This window comes from Anabrus simplex, chromosome 2 (genome assembly GCF_040414725.1).
Source record: "Anabrus simplex isolate iqAnaSimp1 chromosome 2, ASM4041472v1, whole genome shotgun sequence".
Classification (NCBI taxonomy): domain Eukaryota; kingdom Metazoa; phylum Arthropoda; class Insecta; order Orthoptera; family Tettigoniidae; genus Anabrus; species Anabrus simplex.
The window spans coordinates 1,156,741,577-1,156,768,825 of record NC_090266.1 but is presented as its reverse complement, the minus strand read 5'-3'; the positions used below and the strand labels follow the sequence as shown (position 1 = coordinate 1,156,768,825).

The 27,249-nt window shown below is 41.1% G+C and overlaps 1 non-coding gene across 1 annotated transcript; it reads left to right on the top strand.

The window, feature by feature from the left end:
• The first annotated feature begins 24,796 nt into the window (after positions 1-24,796).
• Positions 24,797-24,868, top strand: TRNAP-CGG (transfer RNA proline (anticodon CGG)). Its single transcript has one exon. It is a non-coding gene; the product is annotated as a tRNA-Pro (tRNA).
• Positions 24,869-27,249: the final 2,381 nt, after the last annotated feature.

The window sequence follows — 27,249 nt, the reverse complement described above, 5'->3', positions numbered from 1 at the left end:
CCCCTATCAAAGATGCTGTATAAAGATGCTGTGCCGGAAAGAAGTAAGTAGTTGTTATTATTGTTGTTCACAGTACCGGTACTGTGACCTATCACATTTTCCTGTGATTCATTTCAGATTGCTCTCCAGAGGTAATGATCATAAATTCATCAGTGCCAGATGAGGGGGAACCTCGCTTCTCATAATGAAATTTACTATAATGCCTGTCATACCTGAGCTTGCCTTACCTGTAAGTTGAAATGTGTACATTTCTTTGAGGCAGAGTGTAGCTGAAATACCTAACATTTATTATTAACAAAATAGTGCACACATGTGCAAATGTTATTCCTTGTTATAATCCATCAATGGCTTTACGTTGCCTGTATTGTGAAGGCGAGGTATTTAAATGAGCTCACTATCCTAACTGCCTCTTTATGCGAAAACCATTTGTACCATTTTGTCCAGGTAAATTTTAAGTTTGTTGTCTTCAGAATATTTTTCAAGGCTGACCATAGTTGCTTGAAGATAATCTTTGTTGTTAGAACCTATATCTAGGTCATCAGCGTATAAGTACAATTTGGTTGCATTAAGAATTATTTCTGTAACGTCTGCTGTGGCGATATTTAATAGAAGCGGACTGATAGATCACCCTGTAATACTCCACCCCACTGTTTAATAGTATCTGAAGTTGTTTTGCCATCATGAATTCCTACTTTATTTTGTGACAAGACATTGTTTAGTATTTACCTGCTTGTTACCATCATGTTTCCCGGATCTGTGTACATAATCTGTTGCACTAGAATTCATACAATGGCGCCTTTCACAAAAACTAAGTCAGTGGTACTGTACTGTTTAGGGTTATATATATCTTTTCCATTGAGTTGTTGATTACTTTGTATCCTTCATCATTTATTAATTATAGTATAATCATTGTCTTTTGATATGGTGTATTAACTCTACAACTTAGGTCACCTCCCAGAACTACAGGCTCTTTATTTTTCACTATTTTGATGGCTTTCATTATGTGCTGAACTGCAGTGTCCACTCTTCATTTAGAGGATGGTTTGAGGTCAGGAGTTCTGGTCAGTGATCTACGTTGACTTGGTGTCTGCACAGGTGACCCTGGGGGTGCTTGGGGTGACCGGGTTGGCTAAGCAGAGGTGAACCAGGCCCATGGGGGGAGGGGATTGGGAATTTCTAACATTTGAATGTACCATTTTGAATTTATTTCCAACATCCTCTCAGCATGTAGGGGATCTTTTCTGGACTCAGTGAATATAAAATGTGCAAGTACAATTAGGTTTTCTTCCTTAAGTTCAACTGAACATGAATGGAGCAAAAACAGTTGTATGACATCTCTCAATACAGTTACTGTTAATGTATTCAAGTGCTTAGTATTTAGGTGGACAATATCATATGCTCAATGTAATTTTATTGCTGTTTTGCCTACTGTAAGAACCATAGAGGGACCATAAGAACCATAATGCATGTTTATGAATGAATGACATTATGAGATTTGAAAATCAATACCCTGCATTCACTGTAGTAGAGGAGGAAAAAATGGTACCGTTCTTATTGTTTTTTCTTGTGCATGTAGGTGTGCCTGAACACGAGTCTGGTCCTCGGCCAAGGCCTTCAGCTGCTATGACTGCTGCTCCCACCACCTGCATTCCTACTGCCTCTGCTGCTACTACTACTACTACTACTACTACTACTACTACTACTACTACTACTACTACTACTACTACTACTACTACTACTATCACCAGTGCTGTTGCTGCCACCACCATCTCCACGCCTGCTGCTACTACGAATAAACCTTTAATGAGTCATCGCTCGTCTGTGCTGACAGTGATATATAACCCTTAGAAAGAAATCTTCCCTTCCTGAGTGGATGTCGTTCATTGTAAAGAGTTGTTATTATGAAGAACTATTGAGGTAATTTCTTATTCTCTTCAGCCTGTGGACTGTAATTGTTGTTTCACTAATTGGTATTTATGTGCTCAGTGTTCTCCCTAGGACCTTTCTAATGGGTGCACCACCCTGCCGGTTTTAGAGACCGCTTGACTAAACCTAGATATAAGCTAATTACATAATATTATTAATAGGTACACATTTGAGTCATTGGGTACTCCAAATTCACCTATAAATACTGTAAATCTGCCAATTTAAATGATAAATCATTACCATAATTGCATCAGTTACATCGGAGATCAAATGTTTAGCTCGACCACTATGTAGTCGCGAGCAGGGGTCTGGATTAGCGTGGAATCGCATGCGAGCCCTCTATTCCGTATGACATCACAAACCTGTAAGGCAGTCCACATGTCCACAGCAACCGAGTGGGAGGCCTAAGTCCAGTGTTACATGATTTGGAAGGAGCAATAGAACACTAGACGTTCAACGTACTCTGTTATAACTTGTTCATGATAATAACATTCAAATAGTTCAATTGTGCAGTTAATATTTACCTGTCTGATATTATTGTTAACGCCCTGAGGGGAACGAAGTGAAATTTATATTCATATTGAAGTTTTACGTAGTATTCCCTGCCCGGCTACTCATTCTTGCCACCCGCCTGACAAACATTTCTGGGGAGAACACTGGTGCTAATGTTATTATTGTTAATTTTACATTCAAATTAAGCAATTTCAGTTTATGAATGCTAATGATTGTTTAGCAATATATTTAATTTTGTATTACAAAAGACCCAACAAGTAGGCTGTGCAGTGTGGTCATGTATCTATGAAATTGCGCTTGGGCAGTGGTGGGTTCGAACCCCACTGTCAGCTATCTTGAAGATGGTTTCCCTTCTTTGCAATAGGCAGGCAGATACTAAGGCCATACCGTAATTAAGGCCACAGTTGCATCCTTCTGAGGCCCATTCCATCGTTGCCATGAATCGGTGTATGAGCCTCATAGGCAAAAAAATGAGATCATTATGAAGCCCAGAACATCATCATAATTGTTCATAAAGGTGGAAAAATGTTAAGTTCATGTTCAGTGTTGTAATTCAAAATATACCATACATCTGCATGTTTCAGACCCCCATTTGTCTTAATTGCATTCATAATGACTTTTATAAATTCCTGCCCTACAGTTGTTATATAATCAAACACTTTATTTAAACTTCATGGGACATGTATTATTATCATTAATATTAGTACCATATTACTATTAATATTATTATAGGGAGATTAAGTACATCATGAAACATATCTGCTAAATGGGAAGTGAAAAACTGTAATGTGGAGTTATTTTCAAGAGCAATGAACCTTTCAAACATGTGGTTTACTGAACTCATAGTCTGTTCCTTTATATGAGATCATCATTTGTATGATAATATTCAAATACTGAAGTGGAAGTGTCGTGTGATATTGTGTGAATGATTTGTGTAAAGAAGTCATAGTTTTGGTTAAGCATCCATTTCTACCAAAGGAGGTTTCACTGAAAATCTTGTATTTTGGAGAACATTTCTCATCAGAACACAGGAAATATATTATGCTCTCTCTCTTATTTGCAGTTTGTATGCACATCCTCCTATACAAAAGTATGTACTGGTATGTATGCAATGTCCAAGTAACTAAATTAATATTTGTGAATTTTGTGATGTTGGTAACCCATTCACTTGATGTGATGGTAACAGTTCTACAAACTTTCCTTGTCATAGTATTGGGCAAGTTGGCCGTGCGGTTAGGAGCGCACAGCTGTGAGCTCGCATCCAGGAGATAGTGGGTTCGAACCCCACTGTCGGCAGCCCTGAAAATGGTTTTCTGTGGTTTCCAATTTTCACACCAGACAAATGCTGGGGCTGTACCTTAATTAAGGCCACAGCTGCTTCCTTCCCATTCCTAGGCCTTTCTTGTCCCATCGTCGCCATAAGACCTATCTGTGTCAGTGCAACGTAAAGAAACTAGCCTTATCATAATTGTCCCCCTGTGGGTAGGGGGTGGGCAACCACACAGCCTTTAATTGAATTTTGGCATTGTTTCCGCTTACTTGTGCCAGGCTCCCCACTTGGTTGGCCGGGTGGAGTGCATGCTGTCAGACCACAGATCAGCCTACTCTGCAACCACCAACATAGATTTCCGCCTTCGATATACAGTAGGTACAAATGGCACTGTCTGAAGTGAGTTTCCACTGTCTTCAACAGGCATTTCGTCTAGATCACAGCAAAGGCCCTTGCACACCATAATGTTGTGGAAGTAGCAGCATATTGTTCATAATACTGTACTAAATTAGCATACAATTCCTTGGACATAGCTCTTAATAGGCGGAGCTATGTTGTGACTTGGCATGGTAATGTTTTGTGCTGGATCAGCTGCCATATTATTGTACGTAGATCCTGATGCTACATATTTCTGTCCATTTATTGGAACTCCTCTCCTGCGGATGGACTGAAAGGAAGCATTATTTGTACCTCCTGCATGTTGTAAGAGGGAACAATCACAGAATCTGTAAGCGCTCTCTTGTCTTTTAAACCCACAAACATATTCATGATTCCATCTTTTTCCATGTAGCAGAAAAATTTAGATATATCCTACTGTCACATAAAATAGAACATTTTTAAGTATTGTAAATAGTGCAGATCAATGAATACACAGGATGCATACAATTTTGTAGCTTGACATTGTTTATCATCTAAATGCAGATGACTGATTGAATGATATGTTGTGTTTTGGTGCAGTATGTAGGAACAGAGCTATCATGTCTTGGTTTCTTCAAACACTACTCTGCCAGAGATTTGCCATCCTCTAGTAGATGCAAAAGAAGTACAAATCTCAATATTTCTCAGTGTGTGGCCCTAGGTGCCTCTTTTGACAGACTGAAAGATTTATCATATAGTAAGTTCCTTGGAAAAATACAAATGGTGTTGCTGAAAACTTTTGCAATGTCAGTGCAACGTTCGACTGCAATAAGAGAGAAAAGTATTATGTTGTAACTTGTCAGTTCCAGTCTTTCTTTCCTAAATGAATGATTTTGTATTTGTGTTGTATTGCATAGTTTTCTGGCTGATGAATATTAATTGATGATTAACACTGCTGAATGTAATGTCATGAGATTAGATTATTTTGTGCAAATTTCTACACAATTTTATACCTGTAACACTGTGGATAGTAGGTAGAATATAGCTCCATAAACCAAAAGATCATGTTTCATTTTAATTTATCTTTGAATCCTACAAACTCCCTCCTTATCATATGAGTTTCCTTTCATCATTGTGGTTCCTGTGTATGGTTTTCTTTCTTACATTGTATTTATATTTTATTTCCTGCATAAGTGGCATATCTTGATACTATTGACTGTTACAGTTGGCTTAAGTAGTGTTAAAGAGGACTGATGTACGAGGGGATGTTAGTGCCTATTTCTGTCATAGGTCTTAATCTGAGATAGGGATTGCCAATCCCACTCACCTTCTGGTCACTTCCTTCCTCCCTTTGTGAGTTAGCTTCCATTTTCCTCAGCAGAAACAAACAAAAGCAGCACAGGCAAGGCCAGTCACTCCCATCCTTCATGGCTTTGTGAATTAGTAAAAGTAAAATATAACTCCATAAATCAAATAATTATAATAAGCAGCACAAGCTGGTAAGCTTCTTTTCTCCAGCAAAAAATTAATAATAATAATAATAATAATAATAATAATAATAATAATAATAATAATAAAGCACAGGCCAACCTCCAGGTGTATTGTTCAGAATGCAGTATTTCAGAAAAAGGTAACAAAGAAGGAAAGAAAGAAAAGGAAATGAAAGAAAAAATATAAGCAAAAAAAAAAAAAAATTTAATATAATATTTAAGAGGGGGGGGGGGGGGGAGAACCTGGGGACCCTCCGCGCGCTAAACGATTTAAATCGCCCGCCCGGTAATTTTAGTTCAGCCCTGTGCTCACTAGAGGCGCTAATGTGCAATTCCTGGCGATCTTTGCGCAGCCGTTGCGTACAGAAGTGAAAAATAACGTTGAGAGTCATCTCTTACTCATTCTCTTTGTAGTAGGGAGGCTGACATCCAACTAGGAGTCGGCGTATATGCTGATTCAGGTCGGTGGGAGCTGTTATTAGAGATGTGAAGCCACCCGGCCGATCAAAAAACATCGTAGTTGCTGCTGCGAAGATATGTCCACGTACCGGTACAGCGAGGTTTTGAGAGTCCCCTGATAACAATATGTTGTCACAAATAAGTATTGACTAGGCGGACCCATATAACATACATTATTGTATTTTGTCAATACGGACTAATCAGCCTACAAAAACGGTCAAGACTATAAATTGGTAAAGCGACTTGAAAAAAAAAAAAAAATGAGAAATTACGAATCTTGGCCGTCCGATTGAAGAGTTAGGGGGCATTTTGCATGATAGTAGCCTACATACAGTACCACTGAGGAAGTCATAAATTATAATGAATGGTTTTCTTCTATATTTAACGAGAGAAGAAGCAGTAGACGGAGGACATTCTGTGGTTGGCGTTCCTGGGACACAAAACTATTGACAGTATCCATGCTGATCAAGCAGACGGTGATGTGATTTATAACAAACATTTCTAGTTCAGTTATTATAGATGGCAATATAGCACAATGATTAACACGCGCGCTTTGTGTGCGAGAGGTCCCGGGTTCGATTCCCGGTGAAGCCATCGTAAGCCTTTTATATTTTAAGAATACAATCATTTTTCATCCTCTCCAGCTGTGTCGTTTACCAATTTTTTTCCACTGCAAATCCTCGCCTAATCACCTCAAAATAAATAGCACATATGACTCTAATCAGTAAAGTTTAAGGGTAAAGACTATCGCAAATTTAATCACCTCGTAACTCTGACCTAGCTCCAGGACACTGCCCTTGCGGCGGTAGAGGTAGGATCCCTCGCTCAGTCCGAGGGAAAAACCGAACCTGGAGGGTAAACAGATGATGATGATGATGATGAACTCTGACCTAAGCTTCTGCTAAAATAAATCGCGTATTTTGTTTATATCATGTCATATTTCAGCTGAATAAAATTTGAATATTAAAAACTTGGGTAATGTATCTCTGTCATCCATCTGAATATACTTACAGTTAATCTGGACTCTCAACATTTGAATAAAGGAATGCCCCACTACTTCTACTAGCAAATGAAAATACATTGAACTCTCATCATACTGTAGTTAAAATGTTAAGTAGTACCCGATATATAGAGGACGAAAATACAACAGAGCCAATACACAAGGAAGTTTTGATAACAATATCACAGAAAATATGCAGGAGTAGATGAAATGAAGACACTGAGACAGAGAATATCAATAAATTACAGAGATTCCAAGACGAGAAGTAGATTTCAATAATGTGGATATTTCACAGAAAATGTAGATTACATGTTTATCACCTTTTAGCTTTTGTCTGCTACTAATGTTATCAATCTTTTATTGTTCTTAATTTTATCTTTGTCATTTGTACCTTATTCAGTGTTTCCAAAGAATGGTTTTAACTTGTTACAGGGTCGAGAAACATCTCTCGGAGTAGCATGAAGAGTTCTGAGTAGTTCACACACCTGAGAAAGTATTTTCCTAACCAGCGCCTTTTGGAATAGAAATGTTAATATTCGTACCGACCTGACAGGTCTCAAATAATTATTTCTGTTGCATTGTTTTCTCCTAAGCTGTGTCCTAATCCGTGCTCACTCAGAAAGAGACTCCGAAAAGATGACGAAAACATCTACAGCCATCAAGTGTTGTGCTAACAAGCGGACAAAAAGCAGAATATTTGCTCCAATAGCACAGCGATTTCGCCTCTCGTTTCTTTAATCTCTGCTAGAAGTTCGGGGATGTTACGCCATTTACATGCGAGTCTTTCATCCGATGATGATTTTTCCATTGCAATATCTCGAATTCTGTTTTACAAATTAGCTTTTCTATCTTACAAACATCCGAGAAGAGTACATCCACTTTACACCAGGTATTATAATTTTAGAACCACTGTTATATCGTCGGGTTGTGTCATTACTCATTGACACGGCCCGCGGTGCTCTTAGCACCAGACGTTTTTAAGACAATATGTACTTAAATGATCTTTTCAGTAAGAATCTATTCTACGCTTGCTGGTATGGTTAAGTGACCTTAAGCTAGAGGCAAGCGAAATCTGGTAGGAAACAAGTAGAATGCCTTTTCTTCTAGTTCTGAACCACTGAGGTAGATGTTGCTCCGGAACACATTTTTCGAGTGCGAGTCGATCTAATATCTCAATGGCGAAAAAATACCATATGTACTCCAAATTAATTCGATTTTCTCCTTTCCTCTACCGATTTCAAAACCTTCTTCTTTCACAGGATGTCTTCATTTGCATGGGCCGGTTATCTTTTTCTTATCGCTTTAGGGACAAATAGGCCAATCGCTATTCTGTGTTCACGCCACAACGTGAAGTATTTTACATATTGCCTATATACACTGTGTCGCCAAAAGCCATGGGAAGACAGTGAATGTGATGTTAATAATGAGTTGCTCCTCCACGATCCCCTCAAAACGGCAGCAATAAGGCGAGAAATCGACTGTACAAGGTGCTGGAATCGTTCTGGAGGGATCTGCACCCAGCCGTCCTGCACTGCTACCCACAGCTGGTCTTGTACAATTCGCGCGAGGTTCATAAAGCGTACGCCAGCAACGACAGTATCCCATAAATGCTCGATTGGATCAAGATCATGGGATCTGGACGGACTATCCAATGGCGTATCTTCACTGGTGTGCTCCTCGAACCACCTGCGTACCACCACAGAGCGGTGACATGGAGCATTGTCCTGCTGGAACCTGGCATCCACTTCAGGGTACCTTGTTAACATGCAGGAAACATAGCTTCATGGAGCATACGCCACACTCTCACGCGCCCATCAGCGCGATACAACTGGAACCGGTTTTCATCGGACCATGCCACACGCCGCCACTGTTACATGGACCATTGCCGAATTCGGGGGCCCATGCAACGTTGTTGAGCTCTGTGTCGAGGTGTCAGCAAAGGGGCGCGAGTTGATCGTCGGCTAGTGAGTCTATGCGGTGCAGTTGCCTTCTTACTGTCTTCGTAGAAATGGATTCCTATCTTCCAACATTCAACTGGCGGTATCTGACTCACAGTGACCCGTCGAGCACCCAGTACGGTTCTGCGGAGGCGACATGATGTCCGTTCGTTAAACACCTGTGGTCTTTCCATGCGGCGGTTTACGCGGGTGGTTACATTCCCCGTGCGATGTTAAAGATCCACCCTCGACGCTGTTGACCTCGGAAACCCCAATTTACTGCAACCTCCGCCGTGCGCTAATGATCGAACCACAGAAAACAATTCTTACGACAGCGACATTGGATTTCAAATCCACTCACCTCCCAAATGCAGAGTCGTCTACGCCTTCACAGCCCCAGCAGCCACTCCGCTCGGGAGAGTCGGTGAACGTATAAAAGTGATTCATTACGATAGACCTTAGAGGGAAAATTTCCTGGTAAACTCAAGAATTCATTTTCTGATACTAATGCCAATACTCTAATGTGGCGGACAAAAGTATTGGAACAGACAGGTGTTCGACTTTAGTTAGGCTTATAAATATTGCATGGCACAACAGCCCCGAAGTGCCACTGCCTACAAAGCGGCCGCTGTTCAGCCCCAAGGCCTGCAGATTATGAGGTATCGTGTGGTCAGCACAATGAATCCTCTCGGCCGTTATTCTTGGCTTTCTATACCGGGAAGTCAGCTTATATTCACCATAAATTGACTGGTAATTCATTTGATTTTGAATTCTTTTCTTCCTTTCCTACCCAACAGTTATCTAGGAGGGTATTCTAAAAATGTACGGGACAGGGTATTACATCGTTCCTCATACGATTGTTTGCTAATTTTACAAAACTACTGGAACGCTTCTCTTTTCACAAGCAAATAAAGTCGTGCCAGGAGTGTGATGCCTTTCACGCATACTTCTTTCCACTGGGAGTCAGTGTTCTTCGTGAGTACACGCAGAGTAATAACTAGAGTCAAAAATGTGTCATTAAAGAGTGGAAATCACCGTAGACTTAAAGATCTGAAATGTAGATTTCAACGTATACAATAACGGAAAATTTGATGCATAAGTTGCACATTCATTACATAGAAGGAGAACATCTTTCTTCATCATGATTGAGCGATATAAAAGAAACACACTGAGCTGAATGAACACCGAACTAAGGGAACTACTGGAACATGGCTAGAATGTTCCACTGTTAACTGTATAAAAGATTGTAGCACAGTTGAAAGAAAACGTAGGCAAGCAACTTCATGTTAAGACTGTTACAGACGGTCTCTTTTCATAAGAATGAGTGTAATTCCAGTATATCTGTAAAAACACAATTTGTAAATAAGGTAAATTAGATGAAGTGCTTGCTGTTTGTAAAGCGATAACTACCAAAAGGACCTGTCAGATGACGGTACATTTTATCTACTTGTATGGAGAAAGGCCAATAACGAATAGGAGTCCAAGGACACGATACCGTCTCTGAAATATGGGAGTGAAGTGTTAATAGTGTCGGGTTAAATGAATTCAAATAAGCGTTGGAAATTTAGATTTTGCAGATGGCAATGTAGAACATAGTGCAGCAGATGTGCCAACCTTTGAAATGGATTATCAGTAATCGCCCTCCTCCCCCGAGAAATATTTCGAGTCCACTCCAAAGCATGCTCCTTCCTTCTCGATAATGACACTCCTTCCCACCCCCACCCCTCCCTCCCTCAAGCAATCTATTTGAAAGTATATCACATTACACAATAACATTTGCACGCAACCTGTTAGTTCTGTGATAAAACATTCCTTGTAGCTTGTTTCTCACGCAGCAGCTGATTTACAGTGTAGTTTCTCTTAAAGCATCCTTCCCACTGTGATGACATTTTCGTCTTCTGAACCATAAACGATTCCAGTTCAGATGTGCTCAAGGCAGGCCTCCCTTCTTTCTCAATCTTTCTGTCAACTGTCGGGTACACTTAACACAACATTACTGAAGGATTTATAGGGGAGAAGAGCTGCGCCTGAGCTGCTTCATTCACAATGAATTTTACAACGCTTATGGGTAGCAAAAGGAAGTCACGATCGAATAAGTATCGTTGCCAACTCACAAGCATTGAAACGAGGACGATTTAGGATAAAGGTTCCAAAGGATTTAACATTTTCCCTTTTTTTTCGTTTTTCCGTTGGAAAATTATTTTTTCGTGATGCCAGCTTTTCCCGTTTGACTGTACAGTAATTCCGTAATCGTGAGGTGAAACCAGTAATAATTACGGACAATTCGTAATAGTTGATACCTCTGGACTGCAGAGTAATCGCTAGTGCATTACTGAGATCCCATTGAAGAATGGAATTGATGTAAAGACAGTGTGAGGAAACAAGGCATTAGGTATACTTCACCGGAAGAGTTGGCCGTGCGGTTAGGGGCGCACAGCTGTGAGATTGCATCCGGGAGATAGTGGGTTCGAACCCCACAGTCGCCACCCCCGAATATGGTTTTCCGTTGTTTTCCATTTTCACACCAAGCAAATTCTGAGGCTGCACCTTAATTAAGGCCACGGCCGCTTCTTTCCCATTCCTAGGTCTTTCCTATCCCATCGTCGCCATAAGCACTATCTGTGTCGGTGCGACATAAAAAGCATATAACAGAGGTACACCTCGAATCATGTATGGTTGGGTTGGGCTACGTAGCTCGGACGGCTGAACGCTGGGATTCGGCTTTCGATCCAGAGAGAAAGGACTGTAAGCACGTTGTAGTTGTCCCACTCTGCAGAGTCTGACCGGGAATGGCGTGCCAATCAAATTTGACTGGGGATTAGAGATACTGTCACGGTAGTATAATGATGTTTTGATGAATAACTTGAAAAAGACGTAAATTCCGCTATTTTTCAGCAACTATTGAAGAAATAAGAGAGGAAATCGCTGTCCCATTGGAGGAAGTACTCGTTTTTTGTTCATCTATTAGTACCAATTTGATGAATGTTCAATTGTTAATTTTATTTATTTTATTGACTACCTTTAATTCTATACTTTCTATCCATAATCTTTATTTTCTTTAGTATATTTTCCTTTTTAAATTCCAAATCTTCCGTTTTCTTAATGTCAGTTTTAAATTCGATTTTGTGCAATATTCAGCAGATTTTGTGATGCGTCTTCTGCATACAAACTGATGTTAATGAGAACGAAGGATGTCGCCTGCGAAAACTAGTCCAGGAGTTATTATTATTGTTAAAACATGGTCGTGTTATATTTTTATTTCCTTCATTTTCCAAAATATCATGATGACATGAGCAACCTACATGATCATTTACACCCCTGCTTCAGCCCGGCATCTGAGTATATCTCCCCACGGCGTCTCTCATTTTATCGTCCTCTTACACTCTGAATGCAGTTCTTTTATGGCATTAATAATTTGCACTGACAGCCCTATTTTACCCAGGCCCGCAACGACCGCCCCTCTGCTCACAGAACCAAATGCCTTCTGTAAATCAGCAGCTGTAATATGCAGTTAACCACCTTTTTCTCTATTTTGATGACAAATATATTGTCTGATTTTTTTATTCCATTCTTAAACCTGGACAGATACACCAGGAGAACAGGGAAATCTTCCGCCCACATGAAAATGAAGTTGAATTCACGAGGACAAATCGGGGAAAATATTCATTTATAACACGTGGAATAAGGGATTGGAGTAAATTATCAAGGGAAATGTTCAATAAATTTCAATATCGTTTAAAAAATTGAGGATGTGCTTTATACTGATACCGTATTTTTGTAGACATGGTTGATAATGAAGGCTTTATTCGCAAGTTAAAAGACAAACAACGAATGGTTTATATACAGCGAGCTTCAAGCGGATGGTATTATTTTATGCAGAAAATAAGCAAGTTGTAAAACAATTCAGCTTATGGCGTGAGCGAAGAATGGCGATATTTGTTTCTAAAGCGACGAGAAAATCATAGCCGGCCCATGGAAAGGAAGACATCATATGAATGAAGAACGTTTTTAAATTCGTAAAGGAAAAGAGGAGATCTAATTAGATTGGAGTAAATACAGTATTTATTTCGCCCTTAAGATATTAGATGTACTCAAACTCGAAAAAATTGTTCCGCATTACCATCTACCGCCATAGTTCAGAACTAGAAGAAACGGCAGTCTATTTGTTTCCTACTAGATTTCGCTAGCCGCTATCTTACGTCAACTGACCATGCCAGCAAGAGTAAAATAGAATCATACTAAAGAGATAATAATGCAAGTACATCTCGTAACAACTTTTGGTGCTAACAACACCGCGGGCCGTGTCGCCGAGCAATAAATTATCGAGGGAAATGTCTAACAAATTTCCAAGTTTTCGAAAACGTTTAATAAAATGCTAGGAAATGAATCGGTAGGGAATCTTCCACCCGGGCGACAGCCTCAAGTGCAGGTCATTGAGGTTTGATACTAACAGCAACAGAAACACATCTGGAACAACACCAGCCACCAGACAAGGGGAGTGAGAATGTTCACAGAACTACCACCACATGAACCACTAATGAACCAGATCCAAACGAATGGCATAGTGACGGGATCACAAATCTGCTACTAGACGTCATATATCCTCCCCCTAGAAAAACCTCTATACGCAGCTGTACTTCATCACCTATTTCTAAGACACAACGGAATACAGGCATGTAGCAATGAAAACCCATGTGCGAGGCCTACGCATGCTCTTCTGGAACGCAAACAGAATTAGACCACGAAAGACTGACTTTGAACTATTACTAAACCAACATTAAAGAGACGTAGCAAATATTAGCGAAAAGTTCCTCAAGATCACTCCAAAATCTCGATCAATAGCTATAAAATACATCGATCTGACAGAGAAAGGGAAGGGGGAGGAATAGGCATCGTGGCGAAAAAACATCTCACGTAAGAAGAACACCTTTTACCAACACTAAGAAGCAAGCAAGCCACAGCCGTGAAGATCTATACCAAACGAGGCCCCATTCTACTAGTCACAGGATACCGGCAACCTCAAGGTAGCATATCCCTTTCAGACCGAGTACGCACAATTGTGCGGGTTCGTATTTTGTTTATCCCCGACCGTATTTGATGTTTTTTCGGCGCTAGACCGGACTGCAGTGATTGTGCGGGACACGTGGCGTCTATTTCAATTGTTTTTAGTATGCGCTTGACCGCCAGAGCGAAGGAAAAAGAGTTTAAAAAGCACAGTTGATCGGCGAGATGGCGAGAAGCAGTAGTGCCAAAAGTAAGTATTTATTTATTGCGTTTATATTAATCTAGACGCTTTACTGAATACCGGAATATATTCAATGAAGTGTGTACATTGGTTAGTGAACGTAAATTTTGAAGATACATCATCGTATGTGATACAACGAGGTTTTGAATTTTGATACGCACAATTTTGTGGGTCCTTTTTTTTCGGATGTTAGTTTTTATTTTGTAAAATAAACTATCAATTTGTGTATTGAGGAGCATTTCAGTCAGTTCTTGACATACAAACAAAAATTCACGCCTCCAGTTTTCTTTCAGGCCTGAAAGGGATATACACTCGAAATTTCGATTTCCTTTTCTATAGTGAAGTGCACACCATACAAGCAGGAGAGTTGAACTCCAAACATGTAGCGTGGAACTCCAGAATAAACAACCCCGCAGGTTAGAAAATGATGGACTTGTTTCTCAACAGAAATATCAACGTCATCGGACTATCAGAACCCATCTATGTACCTTAAAATCCCAACCATCAACCAGAAATTATGGACACTGCACTGACGCAAGACATTGACAACAATATGGCGAATGATTTCAGCCACAATTAAGTATTGCTTCAAATTGAAGACTGCGCCACAATATCGACGACTGCCAGGAAATACAATATTCTACCCACGAAGGAAATCAACCGAGACGATTTTCCGAGATATACGGAGGAATAAAAACAAAGCGCCCAGAGCAACAATCCATTCCACAAGACATACACACAGCAGTGTAGAATTTACCGTTTCCATTAGAACAGCAGCAAGAAACGTCACTGCACCACCTGCCAAGAGAACAAAAAAGTGAACTGCCTTAAAGGATAATGTTCACAAACAAGTTAGAGAACATCTTACGCCGCAGATTTTCAGCTGAAATCCAAACATACCGTAACGACCAGTGGAACAACACTCTCCTCAAAATATCTGCAAAAGACAACAGCGTCTGGAGAATGACTTAAGAGTGGTCAAAAGGTTCACGATGATGATGATGAAGAAGAAGAAGATGATGCTTGTTGTTTAAAGGGGCCTAGCATCTAGGTCATCGGCCCCTAATGGTACGAAATGAGACGAAATTCAATGACAATTTGAAAGTCCAAACTTCAACCACTGACTAGAATTTAAAACGTGATGATGAATGAAATGATTAATATGAATTTCAAATAATAAGCAGAGCCAACACAATTTACTGAATGTTAAAAATAATTCCAAAATCGATCCACTGGCTAGAATGCAAGAAGAGGACGATGGACATTGATTATGAACATAATACAATCAGTGGATCCGACCCGCAATGCCTCACCTTTCCAGAAACTATACTGAAAAATTAGTATTACTGACCAAGGGACTGCTTACAAAGCAAAATACTGAATCGATGATTCTTGTTGTCTAAAGGGGTCCAAAATTCAGGTGAACGGCCCCTCATAATGGTACGTATCGCTAGTAAAGTAGAATTATGGTATTTCTCAAGTTGCGGTACTAATCAAGAGTAGCGTGGAACTCACGGTGTTCCAAACGTTATGGTACTACTCACAAGTATTGTACGTCGCACAGGTAACGCAGACCTATGGTGTTTCTCACATAATGGCGCCATTGGTAGGCAATGCAAACTCATGGTGTTCCTCACACAGGTGTACTAATCATAGGGACTTGTACTATCCCGTGGAGTTCCTCACATAGTGGGCACTAATCACAGGCAACGCGGACCCACAGTGTCGCTCATATAGTGCTACTAATCACAGGCACCGCCCAGACCCGTGGTGTTTCTCACAATGGTACTAATCACAGGTACTGCACACCCATAGTGACCCACCCACTATTGCTACTGATCACAAACCTATTGTGTACCTAACATAGTGGCACTACCCGCAAGTGAAGGCAACCCATAGTTTTCCTCGCGTGATGGTACTAATAACAAGTCGTTTCATGGTTCTAATTAAATCATTCCTTGCTCTCCCCTTTTAGGCGCCTCTTACAACAGGCAGGGGATACCGTGGGTGTTTTCATCTGCGTCCCCCACCCACTGGCAGTATCGTCAAAAGGAAACACAATACCATCCCCGTTCTCAAAAGTAACAATAACCAAGCAGTTACACGCACAGAGAAGACAGCGCTGTTAGAAGATATCCTATTTTCCTAACTTTTGTATTATTATTAATTAGGGGAGCCACCGTGGCTCAGGCGGTAGCGCACCGCTTGGTTCCGTGGTTCAAATCCCAGCCCCTTCATGCGAAATTTCTGCTGGACGAAGTGGAATCGGGACAGGTTTTTCTTCGGGAACTCCGGTTTTCCCTGTCATGTCTCATTTCACCAACACTCTCCTGTATCATAGTACATCTGTCAGTCATTAATAATTGCCCGAGAGGAGTGCGGCAGGCTTCGGCAGCCGGCACAATTCCCATCCTCGCCGCTAGATGGGGCTTCTTTCAAACCATTCCTGACCCGGTCAAATCGGCCTGTAAATTTTCATTTCATTATTTAGCAGTACGAATTGAACGCTTTTGCCTCCGGTTAATTATATTTTCATGAACTTATTTTGTAGTCCATTTCCCATACTATTGGTTACAGAAAATTTTGTTGTCTAATTTCGATTAATAATAATAATAATAATAATAATAATAATAATAATAATAACCACCTCTGTGGTGTGCTGGTTAGTGCTATTAGCTACCTCCGCCGGGTTCAATTCCCGGTTCTGCCATGAAATTTGAAACATGGAATGAGGACTGGGAGTGTGTCCACTTAGCCTCGGGAGGTCAACTCGGGTTCGATTTTCACCTCCGCCAACTTCGAAGTGGTTTTCCATGGTTTCCTACCTCTTTTCCATGCAAATGTCACGGCCGCTTCCTTCCCTCTTCCTCGCCTATCAATTCCAACATTCCAAGGCCCCTGATCAGCATAACAGGTGAGGCCTCCTGATTTCGGGGAAATCCGGCCGGGAATCGAACCCGGGGCCGGCGGGTGACAGGCGGACGCGTTGCTCCCTACACTGCGGGACTGGACTCTTTGCAGTTAATATTGGCGATTACATAAACGTATACTGTCAGATTATTATTACGACTACTATTATCGTCATCATCATCATCGTCGTCGTGGCCAAAATAGACCTACAACATTACTCTAACAATGATAATATCCCGAAACAATATTGAATGTTTGCTGGCTAGTAATCATCTTTAATTCATCGTATCACAAGTTACCAAGGGAGGAACGTGGAACTATAATTCCAAGTAGTTCCGACAATAGTTGTTAGATGGCGCTAGTGCATCAGTGGAGTCGACCCTGGAGTCGAGAGTGTCGGTTCCAGAGGTAGCAGTCTCGACGCTTCGCGACTCCGTTCGCAGCCCATCCCTAGGAATTTGTACTCGTTTTAGCTCCCTACAGCAATGCTAGTACGTGTTGAGATGAGGCTGTATCCTAGCGCTGCAGTGGTCAAGACGCGCAATGTTTATGAAGAGAGCACCGCGAGTGAGCAGGCTTTATATTACTTGTAGGCCAAGCTCAGACACCAACGGTATCCTATATCATTAAATGAGTAATACTAAAAAATTTTCACTACCTTTCTCGAAAAAGGGCTCCAACGATTTTGAAGAAAATCACAGACTACGGGAGTTTGGGTCTACAGAAAGATTAGTCAGTGTCCCATTTTCGGAAAAGTTCATTTCCAGACGTTTATGTTCGTTTTTCTTTAAACCGGGACAGCGGGATCTACGTTACAATTTCGAAATCATCAGGATAACAACATTTCAAGATGTTTAAATACAGAGCAACAGATGGCGATTTTGTAACTATTCTTGGAGACATCTATGCAGTAACATACCGGTACTCGAAAAGGGCTCTAATGATTTCAAGAAATGTATGAACGTGCAACAGACGACGATTTTCTAATGTAAACTGTACCGGGAGGTACACCCCAACGCCGTGCATTTAAATCTAGCTCCTAAAAAACTCCTCTACTGGAGAAACTGTGAAATTGAAACTAGACCAACTTTTAAATTTACACAGAAGATGTCACCACAGAAATCTGATGTAATTTTGTGATTGTGAAGTTTCCTGAACTGACTGTATTTCTACTTGTTTTGTTTGTCATTCATCAAGAAGTTTGGACTTTCTTCCACAGATGTCACTACAAAAAACTATGATCATGCACCCTGGTGCGAAGTGAAAGAACTTTTGATTTAAAGAAGTTTTGTATTCATAAGTATTTTACTCATTGATGTTCATTTATTTTTGGGTTGGCAATATTTATCTTTTCTTCCCGCCAGTTTTGAATCTAGCCAATCCCTAATTTCTGTAATTAATTTTCTACCAATCACAGTCTTCTTCTTCTTCTTCTTCTTCGATTTTGAGTGTAACTTTTAAAGTATCCAATAAACGTGAGAGGGTGTGGCTAGTTTAATCTGTAATGGTCTCGAACTTTCCCCGAGGGTTTATAAACTGCGGATTTTTACGTCTCTTGACCAATTGATCGTCACCTTACCGAGTGTGTGTGTCAAGCAGGAGGCGGGAGGCCTCTTCTTCAGCTGCTAGAGCTTCTATAAGGTAATGGCCACATAACATCTTTCTTTCTTGCTAGCTAGCTCTGCAGTTTAACCCGAGGGAAAGGTCAGAATCATCACATATGTAACCTACTTTTCTGAAAATGTAACTTCTGCCGGCTTATGTGATAACTTCATAAAATCTTTAACTTAAATCGGGGATAGAGAGTGATGTACCCTCTCGAGCTCCCCTTCATATTCGTTTCAGTTGACTACGTTTTGTAACTGGTTTTCTTCCTTTCCATAATGTCTTAATTTATTCTTATACGAGTCACCTCCATAGTTTGGGAATAGCCCCTGTTTCATCGGCCTGGTGCCCTTTAGGTTTTAAGTGTTCATATCTAGGACTGCAAACATTCGCCTCCATTCATTTTGTGTTCGGGCCATTTATTTAACCGTTTTTCCCTTTTACATGAAAGCCCAGTAGGTTGGGTATTAAATACCCTTGTATAATCACTTTCCTATTGTAAGTTGTGCCTTCAGAGGCCAGAATTTTTAAGTTGATGTTACCTTGAATAGGCTTAGAAAACTGAGAGTCTGTTAGCTCTTTTTCAATATAAGATTACTGTATGCCTCTTGAAGGCTAGATGTTGTATTTTGGGAGCAAGTGCTCCATGAATTTAGGGGATTTCTGCCCTTTGAACAAATTTATGCTCGTCTTTAAAATTTGAGCGGGGAGCTCAAAAATTGTAAAACTAGGGGCTTGTAGCCCAAGAGTGTTAAAGTTCTGAAATCTTGGATTTTTCTAAGTCTTGTTTCTAAATCGCCATTTTGGTACCTGAAATGTCATTGTTATCTCACTAAGTGAAAAGTTGTTAAGTTTGTTGTTTTTCGAAAATATAACCTCCAGTTTAAGTTTTTAAATTCAATTCTTGATATTGTAGTTAGACCCATTCATCCCGGCACCTTCTTTCACCTCTTCTGCTCCACGGGTAACTCCGTAACATACACAATTGTTAAAACGTCAATGCTAGAACATAGAACGGCGATATATTTTCTAAAGCGACGAGAAAAACGTTCACCGGGCCATGAAAAGGAAGGTATCGTGAGAAAGAAGAAGGTTGTCCGCCTCTGTGGTCTAGTGGTTAGTGTGATTAGCTGCCACCCCCGGAGGCCCGGGTTCGATTCCCGGCTCTGCCAGGAAATTTGAAAAGTGGTACGAGGGCTGGAACGGGGTCCACTCAGCCTCGGGAGGTCAAATGAGTAGAGATTGATTTCGATTCCCACCTCAGCCATCATGGAAGTGCTTTTCCGTGGTTTCCCACTTCTCCTCCAGGCAAATGCCGCACTGGTACCTTACTTAAGGCCACGGCCGCTTCCTTCCCTCTTCCTCGTCTATAGCTTCCAATCTTCCCATAGCATAGCAGGTGAGGCCGCCTGGGCGAATTACTGGTCATTCTCCCCAGTTGTATCCCAGGACACTGCCCTTGAGGCGGTAGATCCCTTGCTGCGTCCGAGGGAAAAAAAGAACCCTGGAGGGTAAACAGATTAAGAAAGCTATACGGTATTTTTTCGCCCTTGAGATATTTGAACTACTCGTACAGGAAGAAGCTGCTCCAGAGTCCCGTCTACATGCATAGTTCAGAACTAGTACCAGTAGGCTATTCGTTCGCAACCAGAGCTCGCTGGACTCTAGCTTATGCCACTTGACCACACCAACCCAAGCAGAAGAAAATCGTCCTTTAAAAAATGCCCTTATCCGCACGGTAAAATCGCTCGGTATTTTTAGAGGCTAGGGTGGTGTCGTTTTATTTTTGTGCCAGGTATGGGACTAGAGATATCGCTGCTGATGCTGCCCTGTATTTTGTGGATGAAAGACCGTGCCGTGTTATGTCACGTGAACATCGTATTAGAACAGTGGTTCCCAACCTTTGCCAGCTGACGGCCCCTTTTCAGACACGGGTGGTCATCGCCCGCCCCCCCCCCCCCCCAATCGCTTCTATAACCTCTCCGATATACTGACGTTTAGGATATAGACCTAATCTAATGACACTACACAATGAATCATTCCATTATTCAATTATTTATGAAAAAATAATCTGAAGTACGCGCTTTATATTTATGACATACTAACTTCATTTTAGCACAATACAAAGGACACACTTTTACAATAAATCCTTCAATTAGTCAACAAATGTCAGTGAGAGGGTGACACTGTTTTCTCTTGGTAAGATTCGGTATGTTTGGTTTGATATTTGACAGAGCACAGCGGAGATCACTTGCAACATCAAGCCGACAGCGCTGCGTTGTTTTTATGACACTCAGCGTTGAAAATCCTGACTCGCATATATACGTCGTTGAAAATGGGACAATGACACGCAATGCTACTTTGGCTATTTCAGGATACACTGCAAGACAGTTTACTCAAAAGTCGCCCAGTCCTAATATTTTGTAATAATTTTTTAGTTTTGGATGACACTTCAAATCTATGGGTTCTTCTTGAAGTTGTGCTGGTAGTGCTTCAATGTCAATGGCAAACCGATTTCTTGTTAACATCCAGGACCATTCATCTGACGAGATATCAGGAAAATAAGAATTGAATTCTTGTGCCAGGGAATCCAAATGTGACTGAATTTGCTCCTTAAGTTTATTACGATCATGTTCATTTTCCGGCAAAATTTCATTAAGGCGGTGAAAGGACGAGAAGTTGTTCAACTGAAGCCGGCGTTTCCATAACTGCATTTTTTCCAGGAAAGCTCTGATGGCATCATAAGCAAGCATAATATTGGAGTTTTTGCCTTGGAGCTTTAAGTTCAAACCGTTAAAAGCTTCAAAAAACATCGCAAAGATATGCCAATGAGACGATAAAATTGGCATCAGTAAACACTTCATACAGATCGTTCTTACCTTCACCAAGAAGAAAAATTTCAACTTCAGACTTTAATTCGAACAGCCGAGCCAACATGTTCCCTTTTGATAGCCAGCGAACCTCTGTGTGGAAAAGGAGAGTTTTGTGATCGGCTTGAAGGTCAACACAAAGGGCTTCAAACAATCTTGTCTGTAAAGAACTTGTCTTCACAGAGTTCACAATTCTTATAGCGACTTTTAGAGTGTTATTAAAATCTTGGGGCAAGGTTTTGGCCGCCAAAGCCTGCCTGTGAATTATACAGTGGGTTCCCATGATGTTTGGATTTTTATCTTTGGACAGTTTGAAAAACCCAGAACGTGACCCGATCATAGCAGGTGCACCATCCGTACATATATCCACTACATTTTCCCAGGAAAGTCCATGTTTTTAGAAAAACTATCGATGGCAAGAAACACATCACAAGCTTTCGAAGTTGTTTTCAAACATTGGGAGAATAACATTTCTTCCCTTAAAATTCCACTGTCGACAAATCGACAATATACAATCAGTTGACAACAATGGGCCACATCGGTTGTTTCATCACACTGAATTGAAAACACTGGAGATGCTTTCAGCTTCTCCAAAATTTGCATTTTAATGTCTTCTGACAGTTCTTGAAGTCTGCACTTCAATGTGTTATCGGAAAGAGAAATTTTAGACAACTTCTGCCGACTCCCTTCACCCAAAACTATATTTGCAGCTAATAACATACACGGCTTTACTAATGTTTCCCCAATTGTGTGTGCTTTTTTGTCTTTGGCAATCAGAAGAGCTAGTTCATATGATGCTTCCACTGCTTTCTCATTTTCTTGGTTAAAAGTACCCGATGAATCTAATTTCATACGTTTTAGTGAGTTGAGTTTAGTTGCAAAAAATTCTGTGGGTTTGTCTTTTAAGCCTGAATGATTCGTGTTTAAATGTCTCTCCAAACGCACGGGCCTCATCGCATCGTTACTCAGAACACGGTGGCAGATTACGCATTGAAGCTGTTGTATTCCGTTCCGTTCAACGATTGTGAAGTAATATTTAATGTAGTCATCATTGTACAATATTTTCTTGGACATCGTCTTCAAATTTTTTAAAAGTCACAATATTAAATAACACAATTCACACAGTCGCACTTTTACAGCGAAGCATACACAACACTCACAACAAACAACTTGACAGACACTGCGAATGTATACAAGGCACAAAATCAACAGTCGAAGGGCCTGGCCACTGATGGTCTATCGGCGATGTGTTGTCATGGCCATTACTGCGCCATATCTGATGGGACAGTTGTACTATGTAGCTCTCGCCAATTTGACTGCAAGGGAAGAATAAGAATGTGTAGGAGTGGGAACTGAGCATTCAAGGACGAGCTAACCACAAAACGAGTCTATATGCCGCAGGGTGAGAGGGAAGAAGGAACTTCCACTACATTTGTTGCTTCTGAAACTCCGATTTTCTTTGTTCTTCAGAGTTAATGTCGACTCCTGACTGTAGTAACTTAATGCCAGTTAAGATCTTTGGTGAGAAAATGCCACTGTTTCATTAATTGCTGTGGTTAAACATTAATTAGTTGTAGCCTAAAATACCAGTAGGCCTACATAGAATTTCACGCTAGCCGTGAAAGCGTAACATGTTATATTAAACAAATTTATTTTAATTTAGCCCACTATTATTGCCTTATCTCCTGTTGTTCTCGCTACTAGATCCATGTGATATAATACCGACATTTATACGATGTAATATATTTTTATGAGAAAAACCTTGTACAGTATGTAATAATAATACTGGAAAATGAAAGCAAGTACTACATCGTTGATGAGTTGAAACATGTCGCGTATGGTCATAGTTTACTTTCAAGCAAGTAGGTCCATAAAGTGCGCAATTAAACGTGCGTTGAGTGCTCCTGTTCCCACACCTGCTCTCAGACTACATTTTGCTCCTCACAACACAGCAAATTCCTTATTTCACCTCCAACCTCGCAGCTCCGCGGAGGTTTGTGCCGACAGATTACAATTACCAGTGCTTTTGAACGATTGACTTGACGCGACAATCACTTGGAGAGATTCGAAAAATGTTTATTACACAAAATTGTAATATTCGAGTTAAAATCACTTCACGCCCCCCTCCCCTGATAAAGCCCCACACCCCCTAGGGGGGGGCGCCCCCCAGATTGGGAGCCCCTGTATTAGAATATTTGCAGACACGGCAAGGGACGTTTAGAGGACAATAAGCTGAAGGAAACCAAAGCAAAATGTTATTTTTTTAAAAAACTCGAGGAATTGCATACTTTCAGTAACATATTTGAGGGTCATGGATTTCACGTCCTATTAACTACTTTTACGGTTTTCGGAGACGCAAAATACCAGAATTTTGCCTCGCAGCAGTTCTTTAACGTGCCAGAAATCTACTGACGTGTTGAAGAAGCTCCAAATACCACCGGACAGAGCTTGCCAACCTGCGAAGGCCAGTGCTCTACAGTCCGAGCTAATCAGCACCCGCGGGACAAAATTCCGGCACTCCGAAAACAGTTAAAGTAGTTCATGGGACGTAAAGCCAACATTATTGTCATTATTGAACAGCAGCATTTTCACAAAATGGACATTTTTGTATTCAACCACTAGCCAGTGTTTTCTATACAGGGTGGTCGCACATTACGTGAACCGAGTATATGAGACATAGAGGGTTGGTCATACTGCGACGTTAAATACTAGATAACAGAAAATACATGATAATATGGCAGCTGCTTGAGTTATCAAATTATTTATCAGTGTCACCAACCCTCTAACGCTCACATACCCGGTTCACGTTGTTTTCCGACCAACCCGTGTATATGGGCCCTCTTTACCTATTTAATTTCTGTGCTACGGAAACATTGGGTTAACTTCGACTCAAGTTTTCTCTGAATGTATCAGAGATTTGAAGTACAAATTAGTTACAGAAATCTGTGGAGAGTTCTGTACCAGATTTCAAGATGGCCGGTTCGTTTCTGATTATCGTCGTCCACTGAGCACTTTCGTGTTCCCATAATATAATCTAAATAAGACCTGGAAGCTTTAATGTAATCAAGACTTTGGCAATCGCTAAATATCTGCAAGTTTTAAGGCAGTGTGCAGTTGACTATGGAAAGCCAACAACAATCCTTATGTTACAATATGCTCAACCTAGCGGTTACCTGTTATATTAATTAGAGTAGCATAGACACGCTTTTCAAGTGGCCTGTTGGTCTAGGGGTATGATTCTCGCTTCGGGTGCGAGAGGTCCCGGGTTCAAATCCCGGACAGGCCCAATTTTTTTTCCTATGGCTGCTAATTGTCATCAACTCTTGACAGTGAAATTTACTCTGCTTTGCTAGTTTTTTAACGTCGCACAAATACATTGAAGTCCACCTCTGTGGTGTAGTGGTTAGTGTGATTAGCTGCCACCCCCAGAGGCCCGGGTTCGATTTCCGGCTCTGCCACGAACATTTGAAAAGTGGTACGAGGGCTGGAACGGGGTCCACTCAGCTTCGGAAGGTCAATTGAGTAAAGGTGGGTTCGATTCCCACCTCAGGCATCCTGGAAGTAGTTTTCCGTGGTTCCCACTTCTCCTCCAGGCAAATGCCGGGATGGCACCTAACTTAAGGCCACGGCCGCTCCCTTCCCTCTTCCTTGTCTATCCCTTCCAATCTTCCCATCCCCCGCAAGGCCCCTGTTCAGCATAGAAGGTGAGGTTGCCTGGGCGAGGTACTGGTCATCCTCCCCAGTTGTATCCCCGACCCAGAGTCTGAAGCTCCAGGACACTGCCCTTGAGGCGGTAGAGGTGGGATCCCTCGCTGAGTCCGAGGGAAAAACGAACCCTGGAGGGTAAACAGGTTAAGAAAGAAAATACATTGAAGGTTTTCGGCGTCGCGAGGATGGGGAAGTGATAGGATTCTGATGGCAGCGTCCGTGGCCTTAATTAAGTTAGGGTCCAGGCATTTGCCTACTGTGAAAGAGGGGAAACCACGGAACCCATCTTCACGGCTGCTGACCGTTGGTTTCGAACCCACCACATCCCGAATGCAAGCTCATAGCCGCGCGACCCAACACGCAGAGCCAACTTACTCGGTGATTACTTCCAAACAATCTGAATAGAACTGCACAACGTAGCCTTACACAGCATTTTGTGTGTACTGGCCATGGAAAGCATTGTATTAGCATTAAAAATTCAAAAGAAAAAAAAACACTGAATAAATATTAACACAACTAGGTTATTCCAAATCAGTATAGTGTGAACTATTCTTCCTGGCTTTTTCCCAATTTATGGGGATCAGCACTTGAAATGGATCTGAACCAGTTTTATGGACTGATGCCCTAAATGGAAGGGTGTATTCAACATTACTTGTTTCAGAACTAGTTAACAGTGTGATGTGTCCTGTGTACATGAAGAGAACATAAACACCCAGACCCAAAGTGAAGGAATTAATCTTATACAGTTAAAGTACTCTTCCTCCACCGGGAATAGAACCCAAGGCCCTGTAAAGCAAAGATCATTTATTTTAGCCAAGGAGCCAGACTAGTATAATGCAGACTATAGATCACATAAGTGGTGTCTAATAGTGACATGGAAAGTTGATAATGACTGGCATATTATTAGTGCAGGGAGTATAATTTAATACTTCGCAGTGGAGTACCGAAGCATATGAGCGCAGGGAAGGGGTGACAAGTGCAGTGCCCGCAATGGCGAGCTGACGAATCGTCTCAAAGAAGCGGCATGATTACGCCTATACAGGCTAAACGAAACTGTATTCACCAGCAGTATACATGCTCAGGATAAATGAATAAATAAATAAATAAATAAATAAATAAATAAATAAATAAATAAATAAATTTATAAATAAATAATAAAATAAATAAATAAATAAACAAATAAACAAACCAGTCAATGAAACTGACCTCACCACTGAATGAGTCCGGTAAGATGGTATATGTAATAATATATTAGCAATGTGTGCTGACGAATGTGAAATACCAGTTTCTGAGCTACTTTCCGAAGCGACTTACGTAGACTGACTTGCAGTCAAGCCTCTGTATCGTCTAACCTCTCCTGTGCGACAGCTGTTCTCCTTTGCTGCTTTTTCTTATTAGTTACGGAACCAGTACTACGCCACTTGGAACGGTTTGTTGCACATAATGTTCTGATGGTACTGGAGAACCGGGAAACTGTGTACGGAATTCTCGATAGCATCTTGTAAGTTTCTTCTTCTTGTGCAAATAACACTCAACCAAAAATATTATCTGTGCTGTATTGTACTGAACTATCGCGATAATAACCTCGCAACACACCTTAAAAGTCGAGTAGCTTCTAGCGAACTGCTGCGTCAGCAGTCAAGAATTGGGGATTCTCGCGGCCTGTGAGAGAAAGTGTGAAGACTTAAATTACACTCCCTGTATCATTAATTATTATTTCATCTGTTTACCGTCCAGTGTTCGTTTTTCCCTCGGATTCAGCGTCTCTACCTCACGGGCAGTGTCCTGCGACATGAGATATTTTTCCAGGGATAAAAAGCACGAGGACCAGTGTTGTATGTCCGGCGCTCCCTTCTCGCTCCGCCAGCCAGCTGCACGCGCGCCTGTGTATCATTCTGCTAGCTTCGACGCGCAGCCCTCAGTGCGCGTGCCTGACCATCGAGTGTACTATAAATAGGA